Genomic DNA, 19,722 nt, shown 5'->3' with positions numbered 1-19,722 from the left:
AAAAATGGGTTAAAACAAAAGCCGTTTTATTACAATCTAATAGCACAGCCTTCTAACAGAACATTTATTAATCACTTGTTCCACAAGAGATACAGGTCTATGCAACTTTCACGCGAAACAATAACGCTACAAAACATTTTGAGTTCGCCTCGTGAGCGGTGCCGTATATCTTGAGAAAGAGTTTTCGAAAACGTCTTGTCTGTACCGTTCGTGTAATGCACCAAGTAGATGCACTTTATGCATATATTACAGAAGAAAATAACAACCTAGAGAAACTTTTAGAGGATATGCATGTTTGTAATTTGAACCGAGATGTGTTCCTATCATAATCCTTAGAGAATGATACTAAAATATTTTTCTTAGATACGGATAACATTGAGCTCTCTTACTTTAAGCTACGGTTTGTTAGATATTTTAAATTTCATTTATTTATTTTAAGTTATTACATCTATCCTTTGAAACATAATTATATTTTAATGAATTTTTATTTATGAAATGTCTAAATAGATATAAATTTTCAGTCAAGACTCAAAGACATATGGATAACGTAAGCACTGCAGTAACTTAAGATTCATCTGATCTATTGCAGGTAGTTTCGGAAAGATATTCAGAAACGATATACGCTATATAGAATTCTGTGAACTTTAAAACGAAACGATTTCACCGAATGTAAGCGGTGTTCTTCGGGTGTGATGCGGGGCCTGCGACTGCATAATACATTGCGCAGAATGCAGCGCGGTTTGATCTCTCTCTAGACACGGTAATACTGGAAACTTCTTATATTGTTACTCCTTTTCAACTGGGAACATGAACTAGTAAGGAGCTTTACGACTTCATCGTAAATTTACAAAGTTCTAAGAATGCCATCTTACGGGACTATCGACTACGTTCAAATTATTTATTAATGACTAATAGCTCTAACTTCGTACATGAAGTTCAGTTCTGTCGTTCTGAATTAACGCAGAGACTTGTATGCGACGTTCAACTAGTTAAATCTTTAACTACTATTGCATATTACTAGTTGTTACATTTGTAATAAGGAGGCATACAATTTTTATTACTTAATAACATAAGATTGCTTGGTTGCGTATTGCTTCATACAATGCAAATACCGTTGAGATACGTTCATTTGTATGAAAAAACATTTTACGTATGTGTGTATGTTTAATTGAATTTTAAAATTTTATATTTACACACGCGATAAATAGATACAACTTATACGTAAATAGATCGCAGGCTTTAGACATGCAACGTTGAAAATGCTGTAGCAATCTGACATTTATTTATGCGCATTGGTTGGGTTGTTCCAGACAATAGCTAATGTTTCTTCAGTGTTCATCGTTTTGGTAACCTGGGCTACACATAACAAAAAGGCACGTAAATGCCGACCAGCATTAGCAATTCAGACTCCACAAGCAGACAAAACGACTTTCTCTTTCATAAATGTCTGAGCAAGAACAATGTCACTTAAAAATAGCCCTCGTAATGTCGGAAACTAACTTCGATAGTCGGCAGTAAGGGTAATATTTCAAGAGGACAAAAGATAGCAATCGAGATGAAAACTGAGCCCGAACGAGGTTATATAAACGTTTTTAGACTTTAAAGACGACATATTCAGACTGAATAAAGTATCAGACTCGATCGAGATTTACTAAAACGCAATATAGACATTGATCATTGATAAGCATTTATCAGAAGACTTCTAGACACTTCAGTAGCAAAAGTTACGAAAGATATGTTGGTCTTTTGCCAGTAGAGTAATCATGAAAAGTATGACGGGGACAGTGTAAAATATTAAAATACGAGATACATTTCGAGCTAGACGAAATATACAAAAGCAGTGTAAATGATGAATACTGTTTTAAAGTATAAGCCAAAATATGATGTTTTAAGGGAGGTTGGAGTTCTATGAAACAAACGCGAAATGGATTATTTTATGAGTAATATACCTTACGACGTCATTCTTTCGGATGCTTACGTCTTTATTTCAAAGTTTATAAAACCAAAAATCTGTTTTTGTAGTCTTATGTTACAACTTACTTTTAAGTGAGCTTCTAGAAAATTTATGACTCCGGGTAGTATCTGAAAAGAAAACACATCATTCATTAGATTACCGTTAAGTTTTAGCACTTTTAGTTATAAAGTTTACATTACTTAACGAAGAACACATAATTATTTATTCCAAAGAAATAAATTTCTACGATTCACCTATATGATTTATTAACTAAGTTTCGAGTGAAGACGCTCGCCGCTAATGACTAAGTACATACATATCGTACTAATACTTTAATACATAAAAATAACCGTTTTTTGTTCTTAAGTTATTTATAAATTATTATTAAATCTTTTGTAATAATAATGAGCAGTGTTGGCCTAGTGGCTTTAGCGTGCGACTCTCATACATGAGGTCGTAGGTTCGATACCCGGCTGTGCACCAATGAACTTTCTTTCTATGTGCGCATTTAACATTTGCTCGAACGGTGAAGGAAATCATCGTGTGGAAACCGACATGTCTTAGAATCGACGACGTGTGTCAGGCACTGGAGGCTGATTACCTTGCCTATTAGATTTAAAAATGATCATGAAACAGATTTAGAGATCTGAGGCCAGGACCAAAAGAGTTTTGAGAATTTTTGTAATAATATTTCAAATTAGGAAAGTATTTAATAACGTAAAAACTGTTACCAAACACAAATAAAACGGAATTAAAAAGAACAGTTCGAACACTGTGAAAAAAGAATTTTTATTGTTAACAAACTTTAGTGTAATCAATATTACTTTTTTAGCTTATCTTCTAGGCGTTCATTTACTTCTGTATTGTCACCGTGAAAATTCCTAGCAGTAATAGAGTTTTTAACGCAGCTTTTTCGCTCTCCACTGCAAAAGGGATTATGTAAGTAGAATAGCGACGTGATTGCACAGTAAACACTACGGGAGCCTTGTACAGATTTATTGTTTTAACTCTCGACTAGGGAATTCCCAACATAAATTAGTAGACAGCGTATTCCTTAGAAAATGCAAAATTCGCATTACAAATTTATAAATGAAAAGGAAATTGTCCTCTGGTCTGATTTAATTAAAGTTGAGATCATTCTACGTAAGATTCCATCGACGTTATAGATGTAGTTCAGTATATTATTGGGGAACCTCGCTTCGTTTCCGTGCACGAATTTGACGGCTATGTGTGACGACTCTGAGTACCTATGCTTTTGAAGTCAGACGGATTGAGATAAACATTTTAGGTCTAGTAAGGGGCGAATGAAATCTTGCGCAGTAGTTTAAATGTGTTTGATTATTACAGATATAAACAAAGGTAATATATGTCTGATCTAGACCTTGGAGAGAGATTGGTTTTAACATGTCCCCCAAGAAAAGATTGTACCAATCCCGTCAAGGTAATTGCACGCTTTCGGAGTAAGTGGACACTCATCCAAAAGTGTATGGGACACTAAACATGATTTTCAAATACAGGAGATCCGGGACAATTGAAAAACATGTGAGCTAAAAGAAAATAGAGTGTTCTGTTATTATTCTTTCCCAGATATTGATTTTCCAATGATATGACTGACATGATTCATACGAATTAACGAACTTACATGGGAAAATAGCTAGAAATATCGTCTGAATATAGGTGCATTTATTAAAATATAAATTAATAACGAACATTATGTGTAAACATATTTTAATTTCGAAAAGAGCGTACGAAATTTAATTAACGACAACTTTCCATCTAAAAATAAACATCGCACTTTAAAAATCTCTGCAATAAGTGTAGGCGTAAATAAGCTTTTAACACGAAGCTCCATATAGTGCTAAGTTTATGCTCACGGCGTCACAGACGACTGCCTTTTTGAACCGTCTCAAATGGATGAATTTATTATAATACCGCGGTACTATAATGGCGAACTGTGGAAACATTTAAAAAAGAAATACATTTTTTTTATAGAACAGGGGATTTATATGTAAATATATGTATTTTAGAGATTTCAAGTTTTTTTTTAATATACTAACAGTCGAGTATTTGGAACCGAACTAATATGAGTACTTTTCATCAATGTCAGGTTCGGCATTCTTAAACTCGAATTGCTCGAAATTCGAAAGAAAATATCCTGCTAAAAACATTGGTACTTCTAGAAAATTATTTATTTTTGGCCTACCTAAGATTGTTAAAAATCATACGTAAACATCACATGCGGCACTAAGAGTTGCCTGTAAAAAAAAACCAGACGCTGAATATGTCTGCCCGAAGGGGGACGTAAGTGTAGGATAAGGCTAAGGGTGGCGCCGCGCCAGATTAATGTTGCAAGCTTCAAATGTCACGTTCCATTTTTCCAGCCAACAGGCGGCGGAATGAGAAATTATTACTCGCTTCTTCCAATACGCATGCAGCGTGCTTATTATGTTTTTCAAGATCACCCAAGTGATACAAGTATAATAGAATTCTTAATAATATAAATACGAATGTTTGTTATACACTTGAATTAATTGTGTTAATTCTATTTGATATAATATATATGCGTGTTAGTATGTCGTTATAGGTTTTTATACTAGCGCCCTGGTTTCGCAAGGGCAACCGTGACCAGTTACAAAGTTATACCTTACTAAAACTTCCTCATGAATCTTTCTAGATGGTGAAAATGGCAATAATAATCCAGGGTAACAGTTTCTCAGTTTATCTCGAACGGGCAGACGCGGTAGAGGACTTGTTATATATAAAAAATAGACATTATATGCTGTAGTTTTCTTATGTGTAGTTATTATCAAGCTCTAACACTTATGTCTAGAACTTATCATACATACAGGCAGCGTTCGTTAGAAACGTTTCGTTCGACCCTTTTACTTCTGATTTACTTTGTACTACACTATCACGAATACTACGATATTTACAAGTAACGGTTTTCTATTGGTAAAGATATTTAAAAATCGGTTCGGTACATTTTACCCCTTACAGAATTAACTTCTTATAATGATGGATATAAAACATTACTATTAAAAATGCATATTATATCTTATAGACTTTGCCACGTATTCCTCCCATCTCTGTGTAAAAATAATACTATGATATTACAATACAATATTGGTAAAGATGTAGCGAAAAACTATCTTTGCCTAGCCTCGAAAAAAGGCAAAGTCATAAACAGGCGCCCACTATCACCAAATAAGACTGTCGGAGCGTCGAGCCTCGACATTGTCCTTGACTTCCCAAACGACTATGGCCTATGATCGTCAATCGATAGGCCAATAGATGATCATTCGAAGTACAATTTCTACCCACGCTAATAACCTAAGCTTTGAAATAAATGATCTGTAAATAATATGAAAAGTTTTAGTACAATGGCTCTTTGTAAATCGTTTTCAAACTGTACTTCTTTGCTCTATTGAAAATTCATTGAAAACTGAATTGTCGGATTGCTATCACTTCGAATTTTAAAAGTTAACTTAGCGGACTTTTTTTAATAAAAATTAAAAATAAAAGTTTAAAATACACCGACTAGCCAATTGCAAATTTTTATTAATTTAATTTGATATTATTAATGACGCCATTTTTAATGTATGTATACATTAAAGACACGTGATAAAAAATATAACAAGTAATAAATATGTTTTAAAATTCACTTTGGTATAGGCGATAAACTGCTGCTTTTTAAATTTAAACATCTTGTGTCTTAGATATACCGTATACATCAATGAAGCATTAGAGACAATCTGAATGTCCACTTTACCATGGTGGGTCAACACGAAGGCGTAATCCGTAGGGCACTTAGTGCATACCGCAAGAGTAGCTCTCTAAATGCAAGTAGTAATCTGTTTACTAAACACTACATTGTATACATCTGTGCAATAAAATCTACCTTGATATTGTTCAAGCGAATATTACCAAAAAACCTATAGAAATAGAAAACATCTAGTATAATCGAAGGCAGCCAGGCAAAGTATTTGAAAAAAAATAATACCTTTTAGTACTATTTAAGTCCTAATTTACAGTACTGTGTCTTCTTAACCAAACTTTAGTAATTACTATACTTCATAAATACTTTTCGTCAATAATTACAAAGGCAATTCGGAATAATATAATGCAAAATACACTTTATTAATAGATAAAATGTACTACAAATTTTGCATCGGGTGTTAAAAACTTATAGCTGGTACAATTTACGATACAAATTAATTAACTTTCATACAGTTACAAGTATAGCAGTATAAATGATGAGTCAACTCGTGTGTAATATTTTCGCATCATATTGTGCTCATTGTTGCATGTCGTCTGACATCGTTCCTGTAAATATTGATAGGTTTATATTAATCTAATACAAGACCAAATTACGTGCCTTAACATCGCTGAATTGAAACTACGATGGATGGTAAAGAAAAATAATACGTTACGTTTAGGAAATAAACTCCAATGATTTTTTCCCAGAACATAAATTAAGATGTTGGTAGCATACAACACCATATATGTGAGAATTATGGAATATATAAACCTAACTAGCTAAACCTTAATTCATGAGTAAATTTACTTCATAAGTATACGCCAAAAGGGGCATCGGTATAGTGACTAATAGTAAAGGGACGAGTGACTCAACTCTTTTTAGTCGTTTTAGTGCGCATCAAACATTCTTAATCATTCCGTTAAACTCAGATCACAAATAGATTGAATCATATAAGTATTTCATTGAATATTTCAATTAAGAAATTTTACTAATTCTTGTGAAAACTGCAATAGAAAACTTATCAATACAAAAATTAAAAATAAGAACAAATATTATGTTATTATATTATTACATATAATAATGCTGTCCTTGTGAATTCAGGCAGTGTCCAATAAAACAGATCAGTCTCACACCAGTATTGAGGGTGCGTAGAATGTTAGCTTTACATTAAAAAATCCATGACAATTATTTAGAAACCTGTCTGCTCTTTGACCTCTAAATTTTGCTTTCAATTCTATATGAAAGATCAAATAGTAAGCAAAGTGTACTCGACCAGATACGAATACAAACGTAATAAAACAGGTCTAGCCGTAATTTTTGGCGCCAAAGTTGTTTAAAACGTTTCATGTTGATGGTGTAATCTAAGGTAATTTTGCAAAGCTTAAAACTATTTGTGGTTAACAAAATATGGCATCGCGTGAGGGCAAGAGGGCGGCGGCTCAGACTTGAGGCGCCCCACGCACACACCTATCGCCGTGTATCCGTGAAACTAATAATGAAACGTAAAATAGTAATAACGTGTGTTCGTTCTCTTTAGGTCTCGGCCTCAGATTTCGGCAGTTCATCATCAACATCAATATTTTAAAAAGATAATGTATCAAAACGGCATGGTGATTTTCAAGTACATTGATACGTTTTTGATATACAGATATTAATTTAAATGTTATTAATTATATTGTGACACTGCATGCTGGCAGTTCTTTGTAATATTTCTCATCATTTTCAAGGAAAATAAAGATCTTTTTATCATGGCTTTGATTCGAAGGGAAATATTGTTTAAAAGACGCAGACCTCAATCACGTGGAATATGAGGATTCCCTACATTGAAATTCTAGTACATATATATACGAAAACAGCTTCACAACAACAACAACAACATTTGCAACATTACATAGCTGCATAGTTTTAGTTAAATGTGAAAGAATTTTCTATCCTATGTTAAGGCGTATATGAAAATGCAGTTAACTTGTAAATAATCTTGACATTTAATTTAGGCGCATAGGTAGCGTTTACAGCATACTTTACAAATCAAGACAAAGTACTTTCGCATTTATAATATTAGATTGTATTATTATGTTGGGTACGGAAAGTGGAGCATTAGTCCACTTTCTCCAGCAGCCGTCTTGTCAGTGCGAATGACTAAACAAATAAGTCACGAATTTCATTGTATATATAAGATTTATGCTTTCTTTTTATTTATGATAAAATAGTTAAGACATGCGAATAGTTACGGAGAATGGTACAGTTAGAAATTTAAAATATTTTAATTATTTAATAATTTTATCCGATCAGTCCGTTATAGAATAAAATACATAAGTAATTTAATTTTACATTTCGCAATATATTTGAGAAAAAAAAAAGTTATATATTATATAAATTTCGTGACAAAGATAACTATATCTAAAGTGACGGTATATTTTTACAAATGGCAGATATTTTGATCTCCATTAAATGTATAGCCCTGAAACAGTATGACAAAAACTAGTTTTGTGAATTGCAAAAGCGTTGGATGATGTAATCGTGTCTCGAGGGTGCCTATGCGCAGGCTGCACTTGCAAACCAGTTTGTGAAAACATCCAGAGGTAAATGTCTTCGGCGCTCGAACTGCATTTTGTCTATGCAAATTTTTATTATCTGCTTTGCTTATATAGCTGACTTTGTTTCGAAGTAAAATATTGCATAGGTTAATACATTTTTCTAAATTATTCTATAACGGACATAGTGGTCCTAGAGGATTTTTTCCCGATACGATTTTCAACTAGTCAAAACATAATATTTGCCTCTAAGTGCTTGTCACATTAAAAATTGTATTTTGTATTTGTTTTCACCAATGTATCAGTGTGCCGAGCGTTGGCAAACTTTATCAATAAAAAAAAATTTAAAGAATACCAGACGGTTAGGAGGTTAGGACACTTTAAACACGAAATTCAGAACATTGGTAATAAAATAAATGATACCACAAGTGTAATTAAGGTTAATATTTGCATTTCATATGTTCATACTAAAAGCAATTCGAGTCCATATAAAAAAGCTTTGTAGAATGAAGATAATCGGTTTATAAATATTTTTATACAGTAAACTTTAATAAAGTAACAAAATCCCCTCTCTTTACTTTAAATTTAAAGTTTCAACATATACGAAAATGTGCACTGCATAACTACAGCAGACCATTTCACGGGACGTCTTATTCAATACTCGAAAGACCTGCGGTTTGAACTTGTGTCAAATATACAGAATTAATGTAAAACCAAACATTCTGTTTGGGCTGTTAACATATCGACTATCGCATTCCAAAATTCGTTTCTAATTATAGATTTTTTTTGATACCACATTTATTAAATTAATGGTGAAATTAAATTCAGCAGAACGAAATTCTTATATACGTTTAAAAAGGATAAAAAATTATGCAACAGAAATATTTAGGTATATATAATGTTTTTTTGCGCTGCGGCGCCGACATTCTAGTGTTATGTTTCATTTTACGTGGCACTAAATGAGTGCATATTGCCTCGGTGGCTGTGATACCAACGCTTGGTTTATTAAAATCTTTGTGTTACACTCGCACCGTAAAACAATAAAAAATGTGCCATAAATTTGCACCATATGCACTTATTATATAGTATTGATTGGAATTTCATTGTTGCTTATTAATTCAGTAAACTCAAGAATACGTAGTTTACCTTTAGGAAATGAGACGTAATAAAATTCAAGCATGTAGTATAAATATATATACATGTATCAAAAGCTAAAAATGTTATATATCATACATAATTTTCATCACATTTCTTACATCTAGTAAGTGAATGCTTTAGTTTTTCTATTTTGCTGTAACAATGATTGTAGAACATTCTCAATAACGTGCCGACGGTAATTTATAATTTTTTGTAAATATAAATTAAATGTATAGTTACATTTGTAACAAAACAGCTGTTTTCCTGTTTAAACTAGAAAAACAGCAAAATGTTTAAAAAAATATAAATAATAATCAAAACAAATTGGGCTACTCGATGCCAACAGGATATTTTGAAAAACATTTAAAGTTAAAGTTATTAAAACCGGATCTTGACTCCAGGCACTTTCGAAGTCGTCATTGGCAGAATAATATCACCTAGTTACCTTGCGTGGGCCAAGGTAGCAAAGTGAATGTACTCTAAGTGTTCTTTATTGTTCGAATTTTTTAAGCCTTTCTAAATAATAGCCCGCACTACATTATAACACTACTCCTTTATACATTGACTGATGGCTAAGCTGGTATAATCATTATAATAAAAATTAAACGATTTCGTCTATTTTAACAACTAATTGATTTATATTGCATTTCTGAGAATCGCATTGCCTCTCTTTCAACCAATTTGTAAGTATTTTTATAAAATTATTGAAATATCAGTTATTATTATTATTTTATTTATTTATTCATAAGATTCATTCACAATACAGAAATAAATGTATATATATAACATTGTGGGCCAATTACAAATCTTCACAAATAGTTTACTCTTAAAGATTTATGATAGATAACAATAACATATATATTATGTGCAAGAAAGAAATTTGTATGGGTACGTAGAGAGAACTAGATTTCGGTAGCCTGTGACTTCCCAGTTACAAAAGCATTACACAGGTTGTAACTGGCAATTTTATGCATTTAGACAACTCTTTAAAGGAATAGATATGCAGCGTTAGATATCTAAGAAATGATAACCATTTTTGTCTTGTGTTGCTAATCATACCAATGCGGGTAAAATATAAAATTATCTATGTAAATTATAATGCTTACAAGCTCATTCCGGTTTATACATAAGGATACAAATATGATACATTAATAACTAATCAGTTACATGGCCTAAAAGATAATAACAATATTGTATTTGAATTAAATGCGCGTAAACCCCGATTTGCATATTCATCTAATGAGCACAGGAAAATTACCGTGATGTTAATAGGAAATTACTGATAATTATAAATATATGTGTTTTAAATAAACATATATAAAATTTCATAAGCTCAACAAGGTCTAAAAAACCGCATTCGCAGGTCATAGTATATCTATTTTTTTATAAAACAGGGAGCAAACGGGCAGAAGGCTCACCTGATGTTAAGTGATACAGCCGCCCATGGACACTCTCAATGCAAGATGGCTCAGTGATTAATATTATCACTATTTCAAACGTTTTTTGTTCATAGGTTCTGAAATAAATGAAAAGTAGATGCGCAGTCAACGTTTTTTGTAATAATTATAAAAACGATCCCCTAATTTAAGATTGTTCAAAGGCACTTCTGCAACGTGTTATATGAATAACTGCTGGCCAAGCTGTCTGGTAGGAGAAGACTTGTGCGAGTAGAGTTCCACATTCGATCGTGACTTAAGACTTCCGGAGATGATATAAAATAACCAACTAAGTAACCAATATCATGTTGGGAATTTAGGAATTAAGAGAAAGGCACTAGTATAAACTATAATCTTAATGCTATACAAAGAAAAGATTCTATTTTTTAAATTTATTTATCAACACTTCGTTGTATTACAAAAAAAGAAAAAAAATTGAACATAATATAATGTAAAGGAGGGCAACTGGTGGCCTTAACGCTTTCTTCCAGGCAACCACTGTGAGTAAAGGAAAAAAAAATTACATAAGGTAGGCAAAAAGTGCAAAAATACATATTACAAATTTTATATTAATAAAAAAACATTGGTTATTTTGAATACTTAAAATTTGTACCAGGGGAAAACATAACACGCAATTGACATAAAAATTATGCCCAAGGAAGTAATTAGACCAACCCTTAGGTCTAGATTGTTAGGGCACTTCCCCCACAAACACCATATTGATCTAGATCGTAAAAAAATTAACCCTTCGACAAATGAGTCATACGAGGAAACATTAAATTTTCATGGCGTTTAATGTTACCCACTCTGCTGGTTTCGTTCATGCATATTTATCAAAATAACAGTGCCGATTGAAAGGCTGCATACACGCACGGTTGCAAAATCGGATGAGGTATTAAGAGTTCAAATGTTACAGCCATAAGGGTGCAGTTTCGCGTAACTCTCGATGGTCAACCGGCTGTCATTAGCCCACTCACCCTCTGGAGGGTTGAGTTCCGCGAATATTCTGATCGCTGCTGACTCACAGGGCTTCCGGATAGTACTGATTGTCATCTTGCATCGAGCACTTAATAAATCGTTTTTATGTGACTAGTACATCTGAATTGAGCAATGTTGGCCTGGTGGCTTCAGCGTGCGTCTCTCATACCTGAGGTCGTAGGTTCGATTCCCGGCTGTACACCAATGGACTTTCTTTCTATGTGCGCATTTAACATTTGCTCGTTTGGTGAAGGAAAACATCGTGAGGAAACCGACATGTCTTAGACCCAAAAAGTCGACGATGTGTGTCACTGAAGGCTGATCACCTACTTGCCTATAAGATTTTAAAATGATCATGAAACAGATTCAAAAATCTGAGGCCAAGACCTAAAGAGGTTGTAGCGCCACTGATTTATTTTAGTATATCTGAATTAGCATTAAGACTACCTTATTTTAAAACTAGTCCTGAATAATCTGATGTCGTACTATCACTGAGTGAGGTTTGAAAGGTTTGAGAATATAACTTGTTCGGATTAATACCCACAGCTGAGTTTCATCATCGAACATGGAGGCAGAATATGAAATACCATCCGTTCGCTCGACGTTTGTCGTTCCACAACAGAGCGTTATTACTGCCGTGCACGACACCTATGTGGAAGCATATGCCTACTGTAGGATTTCCGAACCAGTTCGACATAGACCCTAAGCTCAGAAAAGAGCGTACCAATTTTTAAAGGGCCGGCAAGACATACGCGAGCGTTCTAGCATCGAGATTGTCCATGGCGGTATCACTTAACATCACATGAGTTCATTTTCTCTCTGTTCTATAAAAAAATTTATTTTTACTTATTACTAGTAAAGCCAAGTAAGATATCACAATTATTATTAAACTTTGTCTTGCCAATACTAGTGTTTATTGATGTTATTCAAACCGGCGAGATAAACTGCATTGGCTAACGATCAAACTCGTAGGAAAAGTGAAATTAGAAACTTTCTCAACAAGTGAAACAGGAACAAGCTGAGCGCTGCCCCGAGAGAATAACTGTAACATGCAGCAGGTAGAGCATTGTCTGAATTTCCATAATTGGGCAGAAAAAACTGACCACATTCGCGTACTTTTTTCATCGCTCCCTGAGGGTGCGAACTAAATATGGCCGGAAGGACGAGGCTCGCGTTAATTTTGTCACAAGTCATGACGGAAACAAAGCCTGACCCGTGTTACGTGTAACATTTTTTCATAAATTAATATTAAAAAAATGGTCACTGTTATGTAACATAGAAAAATGAACCTTCACAATTAATTTGTAAAACCTTAAACTATTTAATACATACTTTATTGATTTCTTTCAAATGTTTTTACTGTACCTAATATTTGCAGAACATTAAGCAGCGAAAGGTTGCGTACCTGGGCCACGTGTTTATCGTGCCACGGGCCAACTAATTATAATGGGTAAAATCCAGGGTAAATGGCGTGTTGGTCGAAGGAAGAAGTCATTCATGGCTTTGCAAGGGTAGGGAGTGGACGGGTATTGCAAATGCGGAAGAGTTGCTACATCTGGTGCAAGACGAGACGCGTTTCAGGAAACTGACGGCCAACCTCCAGTAATGGAAGACTTGAAGAAGAAGAAGACTATTTGCAGGAGACTATTGAAAAAATGTATTAAATCGTTATTACTAAGGAATAAACGTGCGAAAACTTAAGACAAAAGCCCTAAAACAGTGATACTGACGATCGCATATGATATTTGAGGCTTGAGTTTTAAGCAAATAACGCCGTCGCTATAAAAGCTTGCTTCGGTGGTTCGTAGTGAATAGACGTTAGTGAAAGCATGTGTCGGACAGATGTCCGAATCAGGATGACTAGGGCCGTTGAAGCGTAGTATTTGCTCGTTGGGCAAGTAAAATCCAATTACACGATCATACAGTCACATACGCCCAGTTAAGTGCTCCTTGAAGGTAACCAATTCTAATAGGTTAACATCTGGTTAACTGTTTTCAGGCGCTTTCAATTACAATCTCGAAAGGTTTGGTAATTCGTCGGCAGTTTTGTTTTAATATATAATGTTTTATTTTATATTACATGAGTTTATGGGACACCTCAAGAACACATGGTTTGTATTAAATATAGGAGGGATATACATTGTGTGCCTACGTTTTGTTTTATTATTTCTTTATTAGCTATTAAATTATTTTTAATATTAAAACGCATCTGTGAGCTAATAAAATTATTTTCTTAGGAATATATTCTCGGTTTTAAAAGTGGTATATTGGGGCTAGTTTTCTTCTTTATCAAGTGAATTGAGTGAGTGTCTACTGACACTAAAATACGAATGAGAACTGTATCAATCCAATTTGTCACCTCATATTTTTATTCACCGTCATATTTATTACGGTGCAAGACACCGGGGAGAAAATTACTTCATCCATAGCATTGTAAAAGTCGCTCTCATAAAACTCCCACATATTTCACGACAAATAAACTTCTCATCCTATGAAATTTTCTTCTGGAACTGTTCAGTGCAGGTTATATTTCAAAACATGTGTCATTCATAACTTTCGCTCTCGCAATGTCTGTCGATGGAGCCGGCAAAAAGGTCTCAATAATAAATTTTTCGTGAGCCGAGCTGCGTTATTCCGCCGTCCCGGGTACGGTATCCAGGTACGTTTTACGGCCGTGCGAGGGAATATATACGAAAAATAAAATAAAAGTCAAAATGGCCCTGAATAAAACTATTTACTCGAATATCCCCCGCGCGAAGTTTTCAGCCGTTACTTCGCATATTGCTTCGTGTTCCCGAAAATAGAAATAAAAACAAAATTTGGATAGGTCGTCGGGGTAGGGCTTAGCAACTTATATTTATGCTCTTTATAAAATTGCAATATCTCATGAATTAGTTTTATTTGAATAACTCCTTTCAGCCTAACTGAGTGACTAACTGTTGTTGAGATACTGCAAATTTTTTTATACATAGTACTCAAGTTAATAAAGAACACAATCAAAACAAATATCAAAAATTGCTACAAGATTACTTTGAACTACGTGAGTTAATACACATATCATTGACCTTCACATAGCCTTAATCACACAGCAAAAAGATGATCTCATATACAGTATCAAACATCCAATTTATAAGAATGAAATACAAACATTTAAGTCATCCAATGTTCTTTGTTTTATACGAGAATATGGAGCTGAAGGCGACCCTAATCGTGGAGCAAAATGGCAACACAGGCGTGGTATGAAACTGTTGAGAAAGCAAACACATTAAAGGGTGCCGGGCAAACAGCCTAATGATCACCTATATGTTGACTGTGGTACAAAAAATAGGCGCCTTTTTATGTCCTATTTCGTTATTTTATAATTTTGATGGCCGTAAGTTGGCAAGTAAACAATTGCGCAGCAAATTCATTCGTTGTTTTGTACTAAAATATACTATTTTTCTACTATATTTTTCTGTTGTTTCTAATTCATTATTATCCGTTAAATCGTATATATTTGAATCTGCGAGGTTTGTAGTAGAAATTATATTTGTGTATTGTAAAACCGAACACAGATTATACAGACTTAAATTGTATGTAAACATACATAAATAATTATAATATTGGTAGAATTATAGTAGAAGTTCGTTAGTTGTTTCGTGTTGTTTCTTTCACTGTTTAAATATACGCTGTTTAATCCAACAAAAGCGGTGTTTTTCAATATTTCACGTCAATAAATGAGGCGAAAATCAGGGCTTTGTTAGTGAACGGGATACGCTTATCTGATGCTACACCTTTTGTACTGCTATTGACCTAATTCGAGTGCTACTCGAGTGACTCTATGGCAAACTTCGATAGATAAAAACACCTACAGCCGAATATTTGAACCCAGTATCTTTAAAAAAAACAGTTTGTACATACTATTTCAGTGTTATGTTGCATACTATTTCAGTGTTAAAATTTAACTATTTTATGGCATTAGCTAAGCATTCGTGATCGGGTAATGAGGTTAAGAAAGTTTATGCCGACGGCATCCGCTAAAATACTCTTTTTCAATGTTTTTTGGAAACTGTCATGCGCAAACATAGGATTAAAATGAACTTAAATGTTTTAGAAAAAAGGTTAAGTTTATACCATGCACCCCGTAGGTAAACTTATCTTAGAGTGTGATGATTATTTATCTGTATAATCTTAGTGTCGGATTTGTCTTAAAATAAATAAAAAAATAAAATGGTTTTAAAAATTAGGTAACTTTAAATTCGCTTATAATGACTCCGTTATGAAATTATATGAAAGCTTTCATTTGTTTTTTTCCTTTACGTGTACATTAAAAGTTGGTAAGTTGTACAAGGTCGATCGCCCCACGCGATACACCGCGGGGTCAAAAAATAGAGCGAATGGTACCTGGCGCCGACCCGCGCTCAATGTCAATATTCAATCACGAAGAAGGCATCGCCCGACTAACTCCTTTAATAAGCCTATCTTTCAGTCTTTGTATTTTTATAGACGAGCGATTGTTTTTTGTACTGGCATACCATACATTCTAACGTATATATCACTGTAAAATTTATCCCGCCAGTTCTTCGCTTTAAGCATCCATCACACACACACATATATATATGTAAATATATTCCTTTTACAGGACATCAATCATCACATATATTGCCTTCGACTAAAAAAGCCGAAGGTATTTGGCACAACAGTTGACAATTGACAAACACAATTCATTTTAAATTTCGATTGTCCATCTTCCATCAAATGCCGTTTGCGTCCAACACAGTGTTAAAATTATAAAGCGCGGTAAACGTTGACATTTCAACATAATGAGGTGTTCATAAAGTTATAATTCCTTTCCGTAGTATAAAACTGGGGATAAATAAAACTTTTATTACTTTTTGTTTTCAACCTTTTTGCCCTCTTTGTTTACATAGCTGCGAGCAAATCCTCTCCGTGCCAACAGTCGCTTTGTCAAGCGCCGAGTGACATTACCTCGCCCGCTGTCAGATAATTTGGAAACCAAATAAAATAATTCAGGCACTTCATAACTAGTGTGCCAAAGCGAGTATATAAAACGCATAAGAGATTTAAATAAAAAGAAATGAATTCGTATTTGAAGAGCATAAATTCATCCAAAATGTCTGAAGTCGTAAGTGAATTTGTTTTCGCACGATGTGTTAACGTCTAGCTAAAGCAGTTTTGGTTGTTTAAGAAACATTAACCACAATGTTCTATGAAAATATCACCAAGGGACTTTTCATACAAATGTTTGTCGTTTGAGCTATTTTTTATTATTATATAGAGAGTAAGAAAATATAAATAATATGGTTACCTAATCGTTGCACAGACGCATAGCTAAGCAGTCACATTAAAATTTTATTAATAAGTTGTATGAATATTCTATTATACTTAATACCGTGTATATGATTGGCCGTAATATGATTTTTCTTTGATATTAATACTACTACCTTATCAAGCCGTGTGCTTGGCCATCGATTTCTGTATATTTTTCCTTCGTCGTTATAGGCAAGTAGGTGAGGTTTTATGCTCAATAGAAAAATCAATTTGCGCACAATCGAAATTCGAACGAAGGACCTCAGGTTTAAGAGCTCCGATATTCTACTTGGCACGTTATATTAAAAATAAAAATAGTCTGTCTATCAAATTTTCAACGCTGGTCATAATAGGAGCGCCTGGTAAAAACTATGAAAATATTTGCATACTAAGCAAATATGGTAGCTGGCAGTGCCAAGGGGTAGGTAAATTTATGAATGCGATTACAAGCCCAGCCCGTGCAGGTACTATCAATCAGGCAGGTCTCTTAATAACCCTAACGCTAATAACAAAATTCCATGGAGCCTGTTTGTTCTCAAGGGGGTGAAGATGGATATTCTTAAGGGTTGTTTTATCTATCCAAAAATAGGTTTAAAAGTAATTATATTCCAGTACTAGTATTTTGTTAGCTCTTTAAAAACGCATACATGTTTTTAATTTTTAATTCTAAATTCGAATGCTTGAAAGCTACTAATATTCTGATACAAATATATTTTTTTTCGGCAAATGCTGACATTAAGTACTTTAAATCTTAAATTCTCTAAAAAATGATATTAAATAATAGAAATAGTTTTAACAATTGTATGGCAGTCATATTTTAGTCTTTCATCATTCAAATAAATTAATATTTGTATCAGCGCTTTATTAAATTCCTTTTTTGAATGACAAATACTCATTCCAAATTTAAAATCATAAGTTTAAAATAGAAACTGATTACCAAGTGTCAAGGCAGAGTTGCAAAAGGTAGACACTGTCCAAATGGCTCAATTACACTTAATTCGCAACGCACACAAAACGGACAGAGTTGAACGCATGTACAGTGCACATTAATGTATGTAAATGCTCGCCGGCCGGCGACGGTAATATTGCAACATTAAGCGGAATATGGCTGACGAGACGGACATTTTCGACAAAAGTCGACATTTGCAAACGTTGTGCAGCTATTCATGTGCACTTAACAATTTTTGTATAGGACATTGTATTGTAGTTTTAATTAAATATGTTATGTATTAATAAGGTAGTCTGTTACCTATACACTAATTATATATTATATAAGGTGGTGTTATATATATATATATATATATATATAATAAATAGTCGCAAGCATGCATTTAAGTTTTAGATAAATGGCATTTAATGAATTACCAGGAACGACAAATAAAATATAAGTAAACAAAACGGTAAAACGAATTTATTACATTTTTAATTACCTCAATTACATATGGTACATCTTAATACTGTTAAAATTTAATTTATTACTAAATATAAAAAATCTGTAAGAAACTTTTTTATTAATAACTTTTCATGCTTTTCTATTATCAAACGTCAAATAAAACGACAGAACGAGAGAATAGTATTTCATATTATGCGGTGTACTAAAACTGCAATATTGTGACGACTAGCGCCCCCTGTGGAAATCTTGGACAATACCATTGTTTTATCAAGCGGGCATTGTCATGGTGATTCACTTCATATCAACATTAAACCCATTACAATATTTTAATGAACTACTTCACTAAAGTGCACATCAATACACATGAGATACGGCTAACGATAAGATTCATTTATGAAATAAACAAAATAAATCGCCCTCACAAAAGACTGAAAACATGGTTAAAATTAAAAAAAACTCTCCGTGACAGCAATAAATATACAATCCTCTGAAGAATATTATAAAAGGAATGGTATTTATCCATAATATGATGTGATTCAGTCGAAAACACGAGTGTTAAATTACAAAATGTGTGCGATACGTCATGCTAGAGAGGTTATGTCCACGACAAACAAAAAATACAAAGGCGTTTACCTGGGTTTATCGTCTGTTTTGCAGCAAGCACCACAATAATAATGCACAGTACTGTCCACTAAAAGATTGTAAATAAATTTTATTCAAAAAATTGGTTAACATCACATAAATAACAAAATAAAACGGAAAACATTGAAAGCGGGCTAGAAGCGCGATACGGAACAGCAAGCTAAGCAGCAGCTGACTACATGAGCGCATGCTCCATTCTACTTTGTAGGGGCGCACACTTTATTCACACTATCGTGCATTCATTCTGATAAGAGAAAAAAAACCATTTTATATATGAATATTTACTCAAATACTTCACTCTTTATAGTCATGCTTATATGTGAAACATTTGTAAGTAGAGCTGTTGTACAGTTTAAAATATATTCGTTAAAATAAGTGTGTTAGTTTAGTTTAGAAGCGGATTCAATGAGGGATGTTGTACTCAAAATGAATATATGAATATATGAGCTCAAAACAGCTCGTTTAACCTTATTTATTGCTTCATGTGAAAGTATGTGGAAGTGTAGACGTCGTGGCAAAGTGTCATTGTCAGCTGCGCAACATGGAGGAGTGGAGTGGGCGCGCAGTAGCGTAGATATAGC

The 19,722-nt window shown here is 33.5% G+C and overlaps 1 protein-coding gene across 2 annotated transcripts in view; it reads right to left on the bottom strand.

Annotated features, from left to right (window-relative positions):
- LOC110991400 (protein muscleblind) overlaps positions 1-19,722 on the bottom strand; it is a 158,907-nt gene that overhangs the window by 79,098 nt on the left and 60,087 nt on the right. Inside the window, exons 1-2 of one of the 2 annotated variants that reach the window (XM_045631648.1) lie at positions 19,133-19,322; positions 2,041-2,082 (exon numbers count right to left, since the gene is read on the bottom strand). The gene's annotated coding sequence lies outside the window, so the exon portion shown is untranslated. Of the gene's footprint in view, positions 1-2,040; positions 2,083-19,132; positions 19,323-19,722 lie in introns of those variants that run through there. The other variant, XM_045631649.1, reaches the window with a different exon arrangement.

This window comes from Pieris rapae, chromosome 16, assembly GCF_905147795.1.
Source record: "Pieris rapae chromosome 16, ilPieRapa1.1, whole genome shotgun sequence".
NCBI classification, from domain to species: Eukaryota; Metazoa; Arthropoda; class Insecta; order Lepidoptera; family Pieridae; genus Pieris; species Pieris rapae.
Note: the sequence above shows the minus strand (reverse complement) of the source record. Positions and strands in the feature narration are given on the sequence as shown.